The sequence below is a fragment of the Emys orbicularis genome, chromosome 10, assembly GCF_028017835.1.
Source record: "Emys orbicularis isolate rEmyOrb1 chromosome 10, rEmyOrb1.hap1, whole genome shotgun sequence".
In the NCBI taxonomy this organism is placed as follows: domain Eukaryota; kingdom Metazoa; phylum Chordata; order Testudines; family Emydidae; genus Emys; species Emys orbicularis.
Window position 1 is genome coordinate 24,757,426 of NC_088692.1, and position 20,734 is coordinate 24,778,159.

Below are 20,734 nucleotides of genomic sequence, written 5' to 3' on the forward strand. Positions count from 1 at the left end.
AAAATAATATACACTTTGATTTCAATTACAACACAGAATACAATAAATATGTAGAAAAACATCCAAAACATTTAATAAATTTGAATTGGTATTCTATTGTTTAACAGTGCGATTAAATCTGCCGTTAATCGCGATTTTTTTTTTTAGTTAATCACGTGAGTTAACTGAAATTATTTGACAGCCCTAATATCTCTGTGTGTGTGTGTGTGTATGTATGTATGTATGTATATATATACATACACACACACATATATATATAAATAGGTGTTGAGAAGTTATATTAACTGAAGGTATTATGCTTTTCCCACTATTCTGTTCACCCATGTCAGGTATCCCACAACACATTGCAAAGCTGAAGTCAACTTTGGCATTAGAAAACAGGAACATCTCAAAAACAAGATATCGGAATGAGCACAGGTTAAGATGTACCTCTGTGCTCACTGGTTTGGAATGTAGTCTCCAAAACAAAGCTAAGCAAAGGGTACACCATGGCATAGAAAAAAACAAGGTAAAAAGCGGATTGGTGAATTTTAGTCTTGGATGACATATAAAGTGCTTTCTCACTTGTAAAAAAGTGCCCTGTAAGAATAAGTGGTCATGGGGTGTATTTTGGAAGCACATCTTCTGTGTAAGGAGAACTGCACGCTGTGAGAAACAAGCTTCCCCAAAGGACTGGTATGGTATTAACTCTTTCCTTTTTGTATTGTAATGCTTTGTTTTAGTTAATAAACTTGACTAAGCTAGGTCATTTGGTCTCTAGAACGTTTTTTTAATATTGAACCATGAGCATAGTCAGCCAATCACCTGTACATTTTAAGCAATACAATGGTCCTGGATATTGACAGTGTTGTTTTCAAACATTGCATGTCACCTCCAAAATGTTAGAAGGTGCTATCACCTCCCTTCAAATTTGTATTTTCTGTATGTTAAAGTCCTGAGGCCAAATGCTGCTCTTATTTAGTCTCATGCAACAATGTAGGGGTGTAACTCACTGGTGACTGTATGTTACAGGTCCCCCACTGTACTTGATCTGCAGAGGATATGAGTCTATTACAGCTGCAAGTAGCAAAATTTAACTCTTTAGATCAAGCTACAGCAGCTCATGTTTTTACAAGTTCTGGAGACTTCCAGTTCACTCCCCATGTGTTGGCCGAGATGGCAGCCATCACAATTGCACTTAGTAAAGAGAGAGGCAAATGAGGATTAGATATTTGTTACCTGAAGCTCTGTGACTGTTCAGCCAGTTACCACTCTTCCTGCCATCCTGGATGCTTTTATGTTCTTGCATATTTATAAATGTAATAGTCTATATGAAGTTTTATGTGTTGAGATGTGTATTAATAGTTAGGAGTTTTCATAACAATTGAAAGTACAATAGTAAAGCTTTAAACAATGTGTGGTAAAGCTTGATCCTTGTGTGTATATATATATATTTTTAATTAATTTGATTCTTGTGATGTATGTAGGATTAATGGCATTGGAGACTAAAATCTTCTATGTAGCCGTAGTGCCATGATATGCCCTAGACTGTGCTTGTGCAAACTACTGTTAACTTTTATATGCAGATTGTGTGCAAGAGTGCTAAGTGTGAACAGAGCCAACAATAAGAACTTTCATTTGAACAAGGTATACGTATTTCAAATGCAGAGACGTTGAGATGATGTTGACTCCTGTTGTTTGTGTGCCAGATTGAACAACTTTGAAACCATGTTTTCCCCAACATGGTTGTCTTAGCTGTCAAGTAGCTATCATGTATAGTAGGTATTTTATAGTTCTTATTTTTCTCCACACTCTTACTTTCTGAATAAAGGACAATCTCAAAGGGATTTACAATAGCCAGCTTTCTTCTCATACTGTGTGTCAGCGTCAGAGGCTGAGCAAACACAATTTTTACAATACAGTAAAAATGCTCTTAAAGCCTTATATTGTAACATATGCTGCTTGCTATTCTTGCAACTTGATGATAAACTCACAGCCAGGAAAAACTATTGAGACCATTGACTGGTTATAATAAAACTCTGATGATTCAGCACCTTGAATGACTAAAGCTAAATTGAACTGATAACATCAATTTTGCAGCACCTATGTTTTGCCCCAGCTCTTAATAATTTTCATGGCAATTTTCCATTACAATTCTGTGCCACTCACATTTTCCTCCATTGTTCTTTGGAGTTATGGAATTGCTGTACTTTCATAAATAATGTTTTTTTTCTTTCTTTCATATGTGCTCTCTGAAGGATGTCATAATACAGATTTGATAGACTTTTCATATATAGAAAATCTTCTGCTCCATTATTTTGGATAAGTATAGCATAACCCCATTTAACTAAATGCAAGTTAACAGAAACTCCTGCTTAACCATAGTACTTTTCATTTTGTCTGCTGGGGCTCGGGAAAGGGCTCTTTTCCAAAGCTGGCCAGCTGGCTGGTCTGCAAAGCTATTCAGCTGGAATTACCTTCATTCTCCTCCAGAGTTGAGGACTTGGAATACAGCTGTTTCAAAGCTGGCTGGCCAACAGAATGACATTAGTGGGAGCAGCGGGTAGAGTCTGAGTTTAGTGAAAAAGCAAGAGAGAGACAGCAGTCAGGAAGAGAAATGAAGGGAATAGGGAAGGCGTTATGGTAGCTCTTGGGCCCAATAGCAAGGCTTCAAGAGAAGCCAGCAGACTCGGGGTTAGGAGAAACAAGATTGTGTGTGATGGGTTCTGGGAACCACAGGGTGGCATAGGGTTTAGGTGAGTGCGATGGGTAACATCAGCATGAGATGAAGGTGCCTGCGTAAGTTAGTGCAATTCAGCATTTCAACTGTTCCCTGCAACTTCTTGCCTGTAGGCAGACTGCTCCACCTGTGTGGAGCCCAGCTGATTTTAAAGGGGTTCTGAGTGGGCCCAGCAGTCTGCCTATGAACATGAAATTGCAGGATCAGGACCTTAGTTACAAGCAAAGATCTTAAGAGGCATATTATATGAAAAGGGAGCTGTCTGAAAGGATGGTCCATGGGATGGATGCACTAAGGAAGCCTCTGCAATGTGAGAAAGTGCACCTGCAAAGTGTGTGAGTGTCCGTGAAAGTTTCATTAGGGTCATGAGTGAATGTGGTTTCAGCTTGGAAAAGAGGAGACTAAGGGGGGATATGATAGAGGTATATAAAATCATGAGTGATGTGGAGAAAGTAAATAAGGAAAAGTTATTTACTTGTTCTCATAATATAAGAACTAGGGGCCACCAAATGAAATTAATGGGCAGCAGGTTTAAAACAAATAAAAGGAAGTTCTTCCTCACATAGCACACAGTCAACTTGTGGAACTCCTTATCTGAGGAGGTTGTGAAGGCTAGGACTATAACAGGGTTTAAAAGAGAACTGGATAAATTCATGGAGGTTAAGTCTGTTAATGGCTATTAGCCAGGATGGTTAAGGAATGGTGTCCCTAGCCTCTGTTTGTCAGAGGGTGGAGATGGATGGCAGGAGAGAGATCACTTGATCATTACCTGTTAGGTTCACTCCCTCTGGGGCACCGGTAGACAGGATATTGGGCTGGATGGACCTTGGTCTGACCCAGTATGGCCATTCTTATATTCTTATGAGCTATCAGGATGATTTCTTATCATTTGTGGATATCCCCAATAGCATGGGAGGTGCTGTACTGACTGCAACAGACAAGATCCGTGCTCTGAAGAGCCTATACTCTGAATTGTAATCTAATAGGAACCAGGGAATATTCCAATTCAAAAAAAATTCTCTGTTGAGCTGGCTGAGCCTGAACCCTCCAAACACTTGCTCCATCAGGCACCGTGTCTTTAACTAGACTGGTGTTAATCACTATGGCCCTGAGAAAGTACCCTTAAGGACAGTACTTAAGTGGGTACTTAAATCCCATTGAAGTCAATGGGACTTAAGAACATAGTTCAGTGTTTTCCTCTGAATTAGGGCTTGTTTTTAAAGTATTCTCTTAAAATCATTCCTTTGTTGGGGTTTTACCCATGGCTCAAGTCACATGGTATATTCCGCCCCAATTTCTTTGCTGGTGGTGTCTAAACTTCAGGTGCCCAAGTCCATCCAACCAACCAACTAATTAATCAAATAAATAAATAAAAACTTGTTTACTTAATGAGGGAGAATGTATTTTCTCCATACCAGTCAGAATATAGCCTTCTATTTTTCTGCTATTTGAGACGTATTTAATCCTTACATTTATCATATCATTTGACAAAGGGAACAGCCCTGTGAGACTCTGTGGTGTGGTGACAATGGAAGCCAATTGTCTGCGTTGAGAAGACTGGATAGCCCACGGAAGGGGCAGGTAAGTATTATTCAGAAAAAAATTCACTATTTTGATAATTACAAAGGGGGGAGGAAAAACATGTTTTTGCCCCAAATACAAAATTTATATAAATACCACCCATTGGGTGGGGGATGTTCTCTGACAATCCAGATAAAACACAAAATGTCCAATAAATACTTGAAATACATTGGGCACAACTTCTTGTTTCAGAAGGTGAAAGAATTATCCAGCCATCAGCCTTTTTAGACTTGGTTCTGACTAACAAGGAAGAATTGGTTGCGAATCTGAAGGTTGAAGGAAACTGTTGTATTAATTAAAATAAAATATGGGCCCAAAGAGTCACCATAACGCTATCTCTGCCCAACATTAAACAGTTTTAAACAAGGTTTGGATTTGGTATACAGAGACCACAGCCTGCTTAGTACCATGATAAATGCACTAATTAAGTCATGCTAAAGTTTGGAGATTAAGAGAAAAGGACAAGAGAAAAGGAGCTAAACAAGTTATAAAGCACTTTAAAATTGAATGATTATATGAAACAGACTTAACCAAAACCTGTCAAAGTCCCTTTTAAAAGACAGGATATCAATTAGGTTATCCCACAAAACAAGAGATTCTTTCTTGATGGGAAGGAGGGGGTTAGTTTTGTTGCTCAGATCCGAGATATGAAGGGTGGACACTTTTCCAACTTTTGACAAACAAACCCTAGGGGGAGAAGAAAGAGGTTTGTAAAGATGGAGGAAATACAGCTTTTGTTGATGTTCTCAGGGCAGCAAGTCAGTCACAGATGGATACTCTAGGTTAGAAGGTCAACCCCAACAGCAGTCATGCTGGCTCTGGTTTATCTTTGGTTTCTGGTTTCTCCTATATGCTGGCAAAAGGAGCATGAGACATGGAGCCTTTGTCCTGATAGAGATAGCATCACTATTGGGATGTATAAACCCATTCTCTATAGACTAGCTGTGAAAGGAATATATGTCTACTGGTGACCCATAAGTGCTGGGTTTACTTTCCCTGATTTAATGGTACTTTATTTTAAAACTGAAGTAAACAAGTATTTAAGATCAAAACATTGTTTTAGGGATCAAGATCAGAACTGGAGCTACTCTTCTTCATTCCCTATGTGCTGGAATATAATCTTGCTTTTTCTAGGGCATCATTCTATTGGATTTTTCCTCAACATTTAAGAACATTATTGAATCTTAATCTTCCATTATGTGTAAGTGGAATTCATAAGTGATTTTTTTTAAAGTAAAAGCAATGTCTTGGCTAATTTTCGATTTAAAAATGAATCCTAAAGACAAAGAAGCCTAATGTCGTACTTCATAAATTTGTTGGACTATGTTGTAATGCTGGAAAACCTAATTAAAATAAAGAGAAAATAATTGTGTCTCTTCTGTACTCCAGGTGCAGTGGCCATTAGTATTCTTCTGCTCCAGTACCCTGAACCACTGCATTTGTTAACCTTTAGTTAGATCAGAGGTAATTTTCTCCTGTTTGCACATAATGTTTGAGTTGTAATTGACAGCACTGATGAAAGGAAAAAGTGCTCCCATCATGTATTGTACAAAGTTCTTGGCAACTCTACTTTCTCCTGCTTCTACACAGAGTTTTTCTATGGGAAGAGTCTTCTGAGCTTTGAAAAGGTGCACCTCATTAATGCTGGATTGTAGATACTATTTCAGTGCCATCTCAGGAGTAGTGAGTGAAATATAATGTGTACTGCATTATGCAATAACAATGTTATATTGGTAAGATACAGCAGTAGATTGAAGTCCTGTATTTTAATGCGTTGGTGAAGGACTGCTTATTAGTGAGCCTGGAAGAAACACCCAGTTTGAAAAAACTGGACAGTTTATCAATGTCCAGGCAAATTTCATCACCTGAGATGCTTTTTTTAGGGTTCACCTGAAGAGAAAACCCTATACAAATTATGTGCCCAGGAACAAAACAAACCCAAACACCACCACCACAACAAAAAACACAACAATAGAAACAGAAATTGCTAGTAGGATTTTCCTGCCTTGTCAGTTTGGTGCTTGAAACTGAACTATAAGCACTCTCAATAGGTACCACTGTTCATGGAAGGTTTTGTTTTGTGTCTGCCTCCTAGGTCCCAATTCACAGCGGCAATGGGACGTGTAACAGACAAGCTAGGCTAGGCTTGCAGGGCCCCTTAGCTCTTATAGATACATATCACAACAATTTTTTAATTTCTATTTTAATGTCCTCAATTTCTAGGCTGCTGGGTGCATTTCTTTGTTTTTGTTTTTACTTATTTTGTACTTTTTGAATGCCTATTTTCTCCATTTCATGGTGTAAAAGAACCTTTTTAAAAGATGGCATTTTCACTAAAATATTATGGTACACTTCCAAGAAAGAATTTCTGCTCTTGGAAGTGACTAAACCCTGTACCTGAGAGACTAATTTGCTTTGCCCAGTAGCTGATTTTGCAATGCGTCACTGTGATAGAGGCTTAAACCCTCCAGCTTAACCTGGCTACAATGCAATAATTAATTACTTTCTGGAAAAATGAGTTTCTTCTTATTGTTTGGAGTTCTACTCATGAGGGAGGATTCAGCTTCTTATACAGACAGTGGCATGAAAAAACTCCTCTTCTAATTGCTGGTAAAACAATACATTTGTTTAACCAAAAAGCAAAACAGTTTTCCTCTAATCTGTTTGACATCAAAACAAAACACACTTTTCATAAGTGAAAACATTCATTTTGCTGTAAAAGGGGTAACATTTAACATTGTGCAAAATCATGAATAAAGTACAATTTTTCACTGGGCTAGAATTGATTTTTTTTCCAACACCCACACCCATGCACACTACCACTATTCACTGAGAGAGAGAGAGATGTCATCCTTGATTGAATTCACAAACTCTTGTGAAAAATTTCCAAGTGAAAATGGATAGTTTTGTCCAGCTCTTTTCATTAGAGCCCCTTAACCTAAGCTAGTCTTCACTAGCAACATTAAAGAGAGCTCTTCTGGTGCTATTAAAACCCACCTCCACGAGGGGCATAGCTACCAGCACTGGGAGCCCATCAGGTCTGGATTAAGTTAATCTGAGACCCTAGGCACAACATGACATGGGACACTCATGTCTCCATCTCTGCAGCAAAGATAGCCCTTCAAACATGGACAGTATAAATTGATACAATGTCTGCCTGAGTCTGCAGACAGATAGCTCCAGTGCCTCTGCTTAGAGTTTTGCTGAGCTATCATGGAGAGTAAACCAGGTAGGGTCCTGAATGGTTTTACTGCTGATATTTATGCAGGTGCTAAAGTAAGGATAGGCTTGTAGAGGGGCGCATCTCTTCCAAAGGTAGAGGAGAGTTCACCATCGTATCTCTGGCATGGGGAAGCACTATGTAGGGAGGTTTTATGCTAGGGTAACCCACTAATACTTACTGGGTAGCACTTTTTGCCAGTGGGACATGCTATGCCTTCGCAAAGCACAACTCTGCTGACTCTTGGCATGGCCTCATCACCCTCCCTCTGTGCATTGGCCATTCCCAGACATACCCTCTCTAATGCATGGATAGCTGCAAATAATGCTAGCTGGTTATCCCATCATGTTCCCTAATGCTTTACAGCTCCATTCTGTCCCTCTCCATTCATATGTGAAGAAGGGGGTGGAGCTCCCTGGGCTTTCTCCGCCTCCAGCGCATATTTTCAGATATGGCCGTAACTTGGCCAATGAGAGTAATAAATATTATAATATTGTGTCACACTGTGTAGATCAACAACAGTGTTTCACCTTCAATTACTTGGCAAATGGAATGCTGCTTTAGAAATCTATAATGGATTTTACATCATTAGAGCAATGCTGCTTGAGCAACTTCTAGCATTCTGTGGGACAGTGAATGAGAAGCTCAATGCTGGGTTTGGTGCACAACAGCTCTATGACAATACCTATAATTTTGAATGATATTTTGTCTGTTTTAGTCTTCTGCTTAAATTTATAGCAATGCATGTGTTGGACAGGAGTACCAATTAAAGATGATGGGCCAAATTTGCCCTTGGTTGACTACTTCAGTGGGGTTGCTCTGCTGTAACAGAGGATGGAAAGTTACCCATCTACGAGACAATGGGTATCTTAAACCAGATTTATTTTTAAATGAGAACAGTATTAACTGTGATATTTTTTCTGGGATTTCATAAGGCACTTTCCAACTGAAACACACCTGGAAGGTAACAGTTAAATACTGCACAATTTCTGTATGTGACAAGGTAGAAATGTGATTCCCAAGCTGGCACTTCCCCTCATGGCTGGGCATCACCTGCCGACAGCCATTCCAGCCCTACAGTGGTCTGCTTCTTCTAATGACTTGAGGCCCTTTGGCCAGGTCACATTCAGTCCCACCTCCTCTAGGGTAAGAGTTCCACAAAACAATAATCTTTTGACTTTACGCCAGGTCTTAGCCCAAGTCTAGGCTTAGTGGTCCTTATACCCCTTATATCTGGGGGATTTCTTGCCACCTTCCTTGGTGGTCGGTAGAGGATCCCAGTCCCTCCCTCTACTCTAGGTTCTAGCCCAGAAACCCTTGTTGCCTCCCTGGACCATTTCTTATCTCAGTCTGTCTCGAGGTCTTTCTGGGCTCACTCCTTCGCAGGCTCTTCACCCCTTCCTGAACTCTGCAGAATTCTTTCTAACTCTTGTACTTGAGTGCTGCCTCCCCGAGCTTTCTCCCTGGAGGCGTGGCTCACATCTGCCACTCCCAAGCCTCACTGTATGTCCATTTCTTTTTCCTTTGGAAACCTGACCCATGGGCTGCCTCCCTGGGGTTTTGCCCTTTTGTCAAGGTTCAATGCACCCTTGCTCCACCCTTGTGACTCCCCAGTATATCTTCTGGACCTTTGCCAGAGCGTCCTTTCTCAGGAGAGGATCTCAAGGCCTAATCTCTCCCTGGACCTTCCCTCTACTGTCCCGATCATCCCCACTCATCACAGTGGGGACTCATCTTTAATTTTGGGCCTAATTTTAAATTGGGCCTGGCTCACTCTCCCAGTGCAACTGGGCGCACTAATTTGCTCTCTGGTCCCAGTTAATTCTTCCTGTGCCAGTGTGGACTTGCCTTGGCAGGTTATATTTTTGTATAATTTGTACTGCTATTTCAGACATTAGTTGTTGGAAAAGAGCTGTCTCCTTCATAACCCAGCCCAAATTTGGCTTCTCTGTTCCTGGCAATGATTATATAACTAGGGCTGGGGCTGGGTGATACTTTCATAGATACATGCCACATTTTTTTCCCCCACATCATGACATTTCTGGAAAATTGTCATTTGACCAGGGCAATATGCACAGTCTTAACACGATTCTTACTGTTGAAAACATTTTTTTCTTTAAAATGTTCCCATTTTTAATACAAAAACCACATGGGATTGTTGAGAAAATGGAACTGATCGCCAATTTAAAATGAAATGTGTAAAATAGTCAATACTGCTCATTTCAAATGTTCTGGTGACCATTTCACGCAAAACACACTAACGCTGTCTCTAACTGCAGTCTAATGCTAATATAAATTACTGTGATGTGCGAATTTCAAGTAGAAATGGAAGATGATCAGGAAAGGGCAAGCCCTTGTTTGAAGGCAGATACTTCAATACTTGCCAAATGTTGTAGGAAAAATCTGTGAAAAGGCAAAAGGCTTTTTGCTCCATGTGATACACATGCATATTCCTGTTCACGTTATGTAAACATATATTTTGAAAAGTTTACTAATGAATACCATTGACCCAATGAACTGTAATTGTTCATTTATTTCCATTATGAAGCTGACAAGTAGTAGTGATCTATTTGCATTTAGACTGTTTGGAGGGTTTTATAACATGAAAGCTACTTTGAGCCATGGCTCATGTTTTAACATAGCACCCTGTAGTGGGGCAGTTGCCCCACTTTGGCAGAGGAGGGGTTAAAGCAGGGTGGAGGGAGACTGTGCAGAACCTGGCCACTCAGAGAAGGGCAGAAAGGCAGCCAATCAGGGCCAGGCTAGGCCCTATATAAAGGCTGCAAAGCAGAGGAGGCAGCAGTTTCTTCCTGAGAAGCAAGGGAGAAGGACTGGCTCCCTGTAGAGATAGCACCTTAGATAGAGCAGCGCTGGGCAGGCTCAGGGGAGTAGAGGAAAAGCTCCAGCCTGATACCTGCCAGGCAGAGGCCCCTGAAAGAAAGGGCCAAGAAGGCGCAAGGGCCAAGGGGAAGAGGCCCAGAGAGCGCAAGCAGTAGAGGGAAGAGAAGGAGGGCAGGACATGGCTGCCACCAGAGGGTCCCTGGACTGGTACCCAGAGTAGTGGGCGGGCCTGGTCCCCACCTCCCCCTTTACAGTGCACCTGGCCATGGAGGAGCATGACTGATGGACTGTGCCTTGTCCCTGAGGAAAGGAACTAGAATTTGAGGCGGCAGGTGGCCATGAAGGCAGGTACAGACTGAGGACTGCTGATACCCCCAGAAGGGGGGAAAATAGAGCAGGGGCATAGTCAGAGGGCTGTGTGCAGAAGAGGACGCCGCAAGCCAGGGAGCAACGTCGGTCCCAGACAGCACAGCAGAGCAGACAATGGGCAAGACACCACTTTCAGAGGGCGCTCCACAGCTGAACGGAGCTAATTCCCAGAGCAACCGGAACGAGGTGCTGTGGTGGTGAGTCTGCACTCCGTTACACGCCCCCAAAGTTATATTAATAACCTGCAATACTGAGTCAGTCAGTGATGATTATCAATATGTACATTCTAAGACTATTGTCAAAAAGTCAGCAAGGAAGCCATTTCAATTTCTTTTAAACTACAGAGCCATTCAAGTTTCTGTGACACACCACTCTCATGCAAAATTTAATTTTGAAATATAAACTTAATTTTGAGTTCAAGATATTCAAGGAATCACTCAGAACTGGCACGCTTCTCCAATGTACAGTCTTTAGTGTTTCTTTGAAAAAGCTCCCAGACTGATATTGTGTTTGTTCACTATCTGAAATAAACTTATTACCAACTCATACATAAAGACATGCAAGATATCTGTAATGGAAATACTAACTATTCCTCAATGGTACATTAAGCTGCAATGGGAGATGGGGATGCTGAGATCTTGTAGGATTTGGCCTGTGTTGCTGTTATAAATATATTATATTCTAGGAAGAGAAGATTGCACATAAATAGCACTTGTTGCTGTAAACTAAATTTAGCTGAATAGGTTTCCTGGCACTAACACTTCTTGCATTACTGCTGCAATATGCATTAACAGCAGAATGGCCAGACACCACACCTGTGTCCTGTGTAAATTTCTTTTGCAGTGTGAATTCTGTATATGAGCCAAATCCTCAGTGAAACTGAGTATGATTGATTTCAGTGGAGACTGATCCCCTGCCAAGTGACAAAGGTCAGCACAGGACCCATATTGTGGATGGGTCCAGGAGATGACAATTGGTCTTTTACCGGTACTTCTGTGTGTGTCACATCTTCATTACAATGAAGACCTGCCACTCCTATTGAATTCAGTGGGAGTTACAGACATTCAATATATCTCTGTATCTTGTTTTAAACACGAATGAATCCCCTTAGATGATCTAATCCTGTTTTATAAATATCTGTGCTTCAGGGCACTTTTCTATGGTGATATTAAGGGTATTTATCAAGGGTTTTTTTTATTATCCTTTCATGACTGTGTAACATTCAAGCCTTAAAGTTAGGTCTAGGTTTCAGCTCTGAAGGAAAAAAATGCATTTCCTCTTTGTCTTTGTATTAGCTCACTACAGCAAGGAAGGCAATGCAGCATTTAGGGTCATGAAATTTAAATTATTATTATAACATTTTTTTCCCAAATATGATGTCATGATTTCAGTATTTTCTGGATCATTTGTCTGGCACTAAATGATAAATAAGGAGGATTAATATAAATTCAGATATTTTCCCAAGGCTAATATGATCAAGTTTGAAGATTTTCAATACTTGACAAAACAATGAATATAGGATGACTTCATAAGGATTTTAGCTTTTAATATTTGCTGTTTTTCTGGCTTCCTTAGTATAATGTATGTGAAGACACTGTAATCCCACAGTTCATGACCGTACTCCTATAAAGGGTACGGTCAAGTGTAGAGGTGAGGGGATATTAGAAAGTAATATGGTATATTAGAAACCATGGCCATGATCCTCTTGTGTTTACTTATTGCAAATGTTAAAACTCCTGTGCTTTGCTAGTGTGAATACTCATGGTTTGGTTTCAGACATGGTCATTCTGAATAAAGCATGCACACAAAGTCCAGCCAAAAAAGGAGGGAATCTGTTAAATGGTTAAATCCACTCTAGCATAGGACCACTAGTTGGAAGACATAAGACTTAGGACTAACTGGAAAGTACCAAAATAGCAGAAGGGGTGTGTGTGTGTGTGTGTGTGTGTGCATGTGAGAGAGGATTAAAGAACATGATGGATAAATAAAGTTTGTTTTAAAATCAAGAATCTTCTTTTTAAAAGGAGTAAACAGAACAGTCATGTCATGGAGCAACACTTGACCCTTATTCAACTGGAAAGAGATCACATTATAACAGGTTTTTACTACAGTAGTTTTTTACAGTATATCACATTGTATCATTCCCCTCTTCCCCCTTGCTCCGTCATCTCATATTTGTTTTTATTTGCCACTTAATGTTTTCCAATCTATCACAGGTTTAAGTGCTATGCCTTTTTCATAACTGAATTGGCTTTTTAGAAAGCCTCTCCTCAGAAGATGTTGACTGAAATATTGTTTCCCTATAAAGGGCTTTTTATTCCCCATTATAAATTCTACTGTTAAACAAGAGACCAATCTAAATGAAATAATGGCAGCTTGGCGTCTAGTGGGACTTTATCACCAGTTACAATGATAATCAGAAATCTCCTTTTAACCAGAAATCTCCCAAAGTGTTTTACAAACCCTTGTATCTTTAGGAATGCTTTCACCCACCCCTGAAATGGAGTCCTCTGTGAGGGAAAAACATAGCAACTACTGAACAAGGCAAAATAATGTCACAGGTTAGGACTGGAAATGATGTGACTTAATGACACCTACATCTTATACAGTGCTTTCCATTCATAAATCTTAAAGTACATTACAAAGTAGGATAGTATCATTAACTAACCCCATTTTTACAGATGAAATAACAGAGGTGCAGGCAGGTGACTTAACTCGCCCAAGGTCAGACACCAGGTTAGTGTTAGAACCAGCCATAGATTTTAAGGCCAAGAGGGATCATTATGATCATCTAGTCCGACCTCCTGCATTACACATTTTAGAGAAACATCCAGTCTTGATTTAAAGACTTCAGGTGATGGAAAATCCACTGTCCCCCTAGTTAAGTTGTTCCAATTGTCACAATTTTGTCCTCGCTGTTACTAATTTGTGTTCTATTTCTAGTTTGAATTTGTCCAGCTTCAGCTCCCATCTATTGGATCACATTATGCCTTTTTCTGCTAGATTAGAGAGCTGTCTACTAGCATAAATCTCTCCCCATGTAAATACTTGTACACCATGATTGAGTCATCTCTTAACTTTCTCTTGGATCAACTAAATACATTGAAATTCTTAAGCTTCTCACTACAAGACATGTTTCTCATACCTCAAATCAGTTTTTGTAGTTCTTTGCAGGACCTGTTACAATTTTTAAACATCCTTTTTGAAGTGTGGACACCAGAAATAGAAGCAGTATTCCAGTGATGGCCTCACTCATGCCACCTCCCTGCTCCTACTTGACATTCCACTGTTTATGCATCCACACCTTGCGTGCACCCTATTAGCATAACACTGGGAGCTCAGGTTCAGTTGGTCATCTGCCATTACCCCTAAGTCTTTTTAATGTTACTCTGTTCCAGGATACCATCTCCCATCTTGTAAGTGTAACATACATTCTTTGTTCCTAGATGTATAATCTTGCATATGGTTGTATTAAAATCGAGTTCAAATCAGCCCACTTAACAAGCAATCCATATCAGTCTATATAATTGACCTCTAAAAGCATTATTTACCGCTGAACTAATTTTTATCATAGCAAATTTTACAAAGAATTATTTTATATTTTCTTCCACATCATTGATAAAGATATGGAACAGTGTTGGGCCAAGAACAGATCCCTGTGGGACTCCACTGGAAACACACCCATGGGATAATTATTCCCCATTTATGATTACTTTTTGAGATCTATTAGCTAACCAGTTTTAAATTCATTTGTTATTGGCTACGTTGGTTTTATATAGTGTAATTAAAAAAAATCAGAATGTCATATGGGATTAAGTCAAATGCCTTAAAGAAGTCAAAAGTATATAGTCTCAGCACAAGTTACCCTTATCAGCCAGACTTCTGATATCTTTTTGAAGAGACCATGTTTGTTTGCCAAGACCTGTTTTCCATAAACCATGTTGACTGACGTTAATTATTCTACCATCTTTAATTTTTTACTGATTTTATCCTATATCAGCCTGTCAATGATTTTGCCCTAGATCAGAGTCAGGTTAACCAGCCTATAGTTACCCGTGTCATCCTGTTTACCTTTTTTAAATATTGGCACAACATTAGCTTTCCTCCAATCCTCTGAAACTTTCCTAGTATTCCATGGTTTTTTTATTTATTTAAATCAATATTAGTGGTTCAGAGAGCTCCTTGGCCAATTCTTTTAATACTCCTGTATGCAAATTATCTGGTCCTGCCGATTTTAAAAATGTTTAACTTTAAAAGTTGATGTTTAACATTCTCCTTAGTTACTGATGGAATAGAAATATTTCATTATCACTGTAAGATATGAAAATATCAATCTGTTTTCTTCCAAATATTTATTGAATACTTTTGCCTTTTCAGAATCAAAATAGGAAATTTTAACTTAGTATTGGACCTATATTAATGTTAGAACTTCATATATATTTAAAGAATTCCTTCTTATTATCCTTAATCCTATTGGCCATAGATTTTTCATTGATATCTTTAGATTCTGTTATCAACTCTCTGCATTTCTTAGCTGCTGATTTGCACTCATTGCTATCAACTTCCTCATTTTTTCATTTGTTATATATGTATATTTATTTTCATTACTACTATCACTTCTCTTAACCAAGAATTTTTTTAATCAAAGAAGCTTTTATACATGATTGTGAAATAGGACACAAGTTTCCTGAGTCTGAGTCCAGTGTCCTACTAAGTGGGCCATGCTATCTCTCAGATCCCCATATATTTTTATGTAGGCAGAATGTAATAACCTGAATTACAATTTGGACAGGACATTTGCATCCCTTGCTATCGTTAAAAAACTGTGATAGAATCTCCAGTAACCACATATGGTCAGGACCTTGTTTTTATGTATCCCTCAGAAGACAGCACCTCCACCAGTAAAGTTCTCTCACCTTCTTCTGAAGCACCAGTTAGGGCTAACAGCCAGTGATAGGATACATAGGACTTGAAATACCAATTATCTGGTCAAGTATATCAAATACTTAAGTAGGGTATAGCCCTGTTTTATTATTATTTTTGAAAAGTCACGGTAGATACTGTATCCCATACAATCTGCATTCATAGTCCTACTCCTAGAGTCTTGTTATTAATGTTCAGTTGTAAAGATCTGATTTTAGCCCTATAAATAATCTAGAGGCATGAGGACATCAGGATGACTTTTGGACAACTTCAAGCACTTTTCTGTTTTGCCCTGATGTTGAGCCATGTGCTGATGCCGAATTTCTGTTCCAATAGCGGCCATACAATACACAGCCACGTATGAGGATGTTTCTTATTAAAATATGGACTATCAATTTATTATGATTTATTAAAAATCATAAATAGATGTGGGTCCAGGCTATATACAAATTATACCAAGAACCTTTACATTACAAATATTAGGAAAAAATGCCTAGGAAAAAATAGATGTGGTCTTATTGATATTTAAATGATGCTTTTTTTGTCTTCAGTAGCCCTGGGATGAAGTTCTACGATGGAAAAGAGGCAATAAGAGGTGACCTTGATATGTGAGTTACTTTCACTTTATACTTTTTTTAGTATAAAGGGCACAAAACAAAAAAATAAAAATACCTTTAGCAAATGACACACCATAATGCTTTAAACAAGTTTTTAGTTTTTTGTTTGTTTGTTTTATTTACCAGACTTTTTTTCAAATAGTCATCTGGGAAACATAACCAAGATGAAGTTTTGCTTTCTCAGTAAGATGCCTTTCTATTTCCAAGGCTATTAAAAGACACTAGTATAAATGATTTGCCTTGTGGGATTCACAGCATCTGCTCTTTGTTGCTGTGGCACAAAATCAAAAATAAAACAAAAAACAATCAAGCTGGTAGTTGAAGCATGGCTATTTGTTATAGGCTTGGAGCATCATTCATTATATGAGATACAGGTATACAGAGCCAGATGCTCAGCTGATGTAAATCAACGTATCTGATTTACTTTCACCAGCAGAGGAACTGGCTCATACATATGAGGATCTGGCTCTGTGTGTGTTTTTGTGTATGTGTGTGTATCTATATATATATATGTGTGTATAGATAGTTACACATAAAATGTGAAATAAGCACTTGAGAACTTCATTCAGACAAAAAAAAAAAACATATTTCCAAACTCTATCTCTCTGTTGAGCTCAGACATCTATGCATGGAAGCTTCAGGTCTGTATGTCTGCAAGGTGAGTTTTTGTGGCAACAATCTATAGTAAAAGAGAAAAAAGAAAGAAAACTTAATAGAGAAATAAGACGAATAAAAAGTTTGCCTGCCAGTTATGTATGTTCATGGCGTATTTATTTAAGTAAACCCAGCAGGGCATATTAGAATAGTTCTGAAAGACAGTTGATTGAATAAAGTGGTTTTCATAAATCTTACATCTATTTTATTCAGGTGTTTGTGCAGTAAAGAGACAGTTTGTTACCAGGGATCCTGAAAAAATATGGAATTAGTTAAACATCTTTTTAAGGGCATTGAATTAGTTGAGTTACACAATGCAGTATTTGGACAATAAGTCTGTTGGGGAAACAAAAATCTACAGCTCCTACACCTACTGAGTCTTCCCAGTTGGCATTTTTTTGGTCTCCAAAAACAGTAGGAAAATACATAATTACCTAGAAAATGTCTTTGAAAACCAGATTTTGTTTATCTAACAAAACTGCATATGTCTCCATGGTCAACTGAGAGAGGTAGAAATGGACTCTATGCACACCTCAGTAGGTACCATCTCATTGGGGTCAACAGGAGCCCCAGACTGAGCTTGGCAGTTGATACGGGAAAATGTTTATCATTATGATGCTATAGAAGCAGGCTTCCTCTCTGATCACTGAGGTTGGACTAGAAGCAGACAATAAAACAGGAAGCAAGTATTTTTCTCTCTTTGCGCATGTGTGTATCTCCAGTCATTCTTGAGCTCTACATTGCAATGTTAGCAGACAGCTAATGCAAAAAGTGCTCTTTCCTAACAGACAGGCTTACTTTTCGTTTTGTCAAACAATATTGTTTTGTAACTTACAGTAAAATGTCACCATTCCTCAAAGCTCATTTAAAAGCCTCACTTCCAGCAGTTGTCTTCCTTTCCTCTGAGATTCATATGTCCTATAATAGCTCATGTCCCAGCAGTTATTAAAAATTCCACTGAAATTATAAAGCAATTTATAATGCCCATGGTGACAACCTTATACAGAAGCTTAGGAATAGTGGTTAGTAGGTTGGTGGACTTGATGATGAGCTCTGCGGGGGGTGGGGCTGGAGAGGGGAGTATTCTCCCCAGAATGTCCCAGATCTAACAATGGGAAATATTTGTGGAGAAGCGTCTATTTTTTTTCTCTTCCTTTGTCATCCCACACAATTGTGATGAGGAGTTGGAGGAGGATTAAGTCATTTTACAAACACACTTCTTTTGCTGCCCATGAGGTTTTCTTGATGGTGAAGTCTTTTATTTCAGCCGAGCCTCCCTTGAAATCAGTTCATATAATCTATATATTGTGCACTTAGTTTTGCTCTAAGAATGAAAGACACTAAATTTAAATGATTATATTGTATTGCTCTGTAGTACAAAGTGGATTTTAAGGTCCATAATATTCTTGCAGCTACAACAGAGAGTACAGACCATATCCAGCACCCACTAAAATCACTTGAAAGACTGCCATTGATTTCAATGGACATTGGACTTTGGTCGCTTAATCAGAAACGTACAGCCCTTTTGAATCCCTTAGAGTAAAAGAAGATGCATATTTGTGTGATTGGGCATTCCATACCCCTTCTGCTCACAGTGAGAAATCAGGTTTCTACAAAACCTAAAAATGCTATAAAAAATTCTCTATACATTACAGTGATACAAATAAGAATTACCTCTTCAGAAATATTGTTGACGAATGATGGAATGAACACCACCAATCACAGGACAATAATGTTTAGATAACCCTGTAGCCCTTCTTCCGTTTTCCCAAAGTCCATTTTGTAACATGTGGATGCATGCAGCTTCCTCTATAAAATTCCACTTGGCACTCACCGAACATTGACAGAGAAAGAACTTTGCTTACTAGAACATTGCTCCAGCTGTATTGAATTTTTGATCGTGATGTCAGTCTGTAAGGCAGACCGTGCATGAAACAGTAAAAGTTAGATTGAGACACAAACATAGGTCTGTTTAAAGAATTGTCAGGTTCAATATTGTAACATTCAATATTTTTTGAAGTGTCTGAAGTGTCTTTCAAATTGGCTTCTGGTAAAACAAAGTGGCACTGGAAAAAATTACATGAAGTTCAGCTAACTATGCTGCAGTACCAACACGCCCATCCAAGTAATGCAAAGTATCATTTTTTCCAGGAACGAGCCAGAGCCCTGACTGCTCTGGGTCACCTTTAGGAATGAAGGTACTGTATATACTTGTTCATTAGCCCATTCGTTTATAAGCCGACCCCCCCCAAGATGGATAGGTAAAAATTGTAAAAACTGTATGACCCTTTCATAAGCTGACCCTATATTTCCAGGGTTGGCAAACTTTGGCTCCCGGTCCATCAGGATAAGCCGCTGGCAGGTCGGGACGTTTTGTTTACCTGGAGCATCCACGGGCATGGAGCCCCTCAGCTCCAAATGGCCGCGGTTTGCTGTTCCCGGCCAATGGGAGCTGCGGGAGGCGGCGCAGGCCAAGGGACATGCTGGCTGCCAAAATTGTCAAATTTTGGTGTAGACCCATTGATAAGCCGACCCCTGCTCTTTAATGCTTCACATTTTTACCACAAAAATTCAGCTAATGAATGAGTATATACGGTATCTTACTTTGCTTGTCTTTATTTTGTGCTTGGTCTCTGCTAACCAGGATGCTAATTGGTTAGAAACAAACCAGCAACAGCAATAACAAAACACCTAAAACTATACTGAGACTTGGCATTTATTTCAGATGGACAAACAAACACCTTATTGTTGTAATGGCACATTTAGTCAGCAAATCTGCTTGTAGATAGTTGAGTACTTACATGCTGGAGTCTTTAGGTGTGTGTTTCTATACTATTAGACAGCATCAAGAAGAGTTAGTAATGTTCCTTAAAGTATTTTTGTTTTTGGTGAGTATTAGATTTCTCAACACAGAATAAGCTGTCGAGACTTCAAAACAAACCAACCAACCAGTCCTCACTTCATTTTGACAGAACAACATCTGAACTAAACTGATATGTTAATTGAGTCCGACAATCTCCATTTAATTGTGACTCCTTGCAAAAGATAGTTTGTCAACACTTCAATTGGATTATTCTTTTTGAAGTAAATGTAAAATAAACAAACATGCAGTACTTTTAACTTTTGCTTTTTAAGTCATACAGTTTCGAAAGCTTTGAAGGTATGTTTGCTTTGATTTTTCTTTCACCCGTGATTTTGGTCCTACAACTTCTAACTCTGAGTAATCAATCAGCTGTTGTCCTTTAAAGGTTACAGTTTTAAAAATTATTACAAACTCATTACAGATGTAAATGTGTGTAAAATCCAGTCATGCATTATTTGCCACACAGTTTCATTACAATACATCAACAACATTACAGCACCAGGAACATTCAGTGCTGGCTAGCATGAAAAAAGACCTCCGGTAAGTATCCCATTCATCTTGGTGTAGCTCAACTGATGCCACTGGAGTTAAACCAGAGATTAATTTCACTCCTTATGCGTAGACCTGTCCAGCACAGTAACAAAGTAAGTCACCTTACATATGACTCTACGTAATATGAATCCCATGAAGCCTAAGCGGTCTGGGAGGAGAGGAGGAGCAGTGTTGTAGAGGAGTGGAGGGGGCAATAGTCTATTATTGTTAATTATTTGTATTACAGGAGGTTCTAGTGGCCCCAAATGATATCAGGGCCTCCTTGTGCTACACTGTGCAAACACGTAGTGAGAGAAAACCCCTGCTGTGAAGACCTGAAGTGTCATATTCACTGGACCACGCTGCCTCTCATACAGATCTAGGGTGTGTGTAGCACAGTAGCTTTCCATCTTAAA